The sequence below is a fragment of the Octodon degus genome, unplaced genomic scaffold (genome assembly GCF_000260255.1).
Source record: "Octodon degus isolate 3935 unplaced genomic scaffold, OctDeg1.0 scaffold00165, whole genome shotgun sequence".
NCBI classification, from domain to species: Eukaryota; Metazoa; Chordata; class Mammalia; order Rodentia; family Octodontidae; genus Octodon; species Octodon degus.
Genome location: NW_004524741.1, coordinates 3,929,516 through 3,930,009, shown reverse-complemented (window position 1 = coordinate 3,930,009; position 494 = coordinate 3,929,516). Strand labels below are relative to the sequence as shown.

Below are 494 nucleotides of genomic sequence, written 5' to 3'. Positions count from 1 at the left end.
CCTTCCCTCCCTTCTTTCCTTCCTTTCTCACTCTTCTTTCCTCTCTCCCTTTTTTTTTTTTTCATTGCTTTTTGGAGACAAGGTCTCCTTATGTAGCTCAGGTTGGCCTTGAGCTCGCTTTGTAGTACAGACTGGACTTAAATTCACAACAATCCTGCTTCAGCCTCCCAAGTGCTGGGATTGAAGGTGTGCATCACCATACCTGGCTTTAGCAATTGTGTCTTAAGTCAAAAACAGAGATGGAAGCCTTTAAAGTATCATGACCAAGCAGCTGCACCTCCCTCCGATGTGTAATTCACTGAGTTTTTAGGTATTCATGCTCAGCAGAGAGCTGTGTTTCCAAATCTGAGGCGTGTAGATTGATTACATCCTATTTCTTTTCTTGGTCATTTTCCTTCTCACTTGTAATGATCTCAGTTTAGATACCCTATACAAATTTCTGAAGAAAATTAATTGTTCAGTCTTCAGAAATTTTTGAAAAATAAACAAAATGA

General features: G+C 39.5%; 1 protein-coding gene across 6 annotated transcripts in view; it reads right to left on the bottom strand.

Moving 5' to 3' along the window:
- Positions 1-494, bottom strand: part of Ralyl (RALY RNA binding protein like) — a 761,418-nt gene that overhangs the window by 58,270 nt on the left and 702,654 nt on the right. The gene's annotated exons all lie outside the window — the stretch shown is intronic.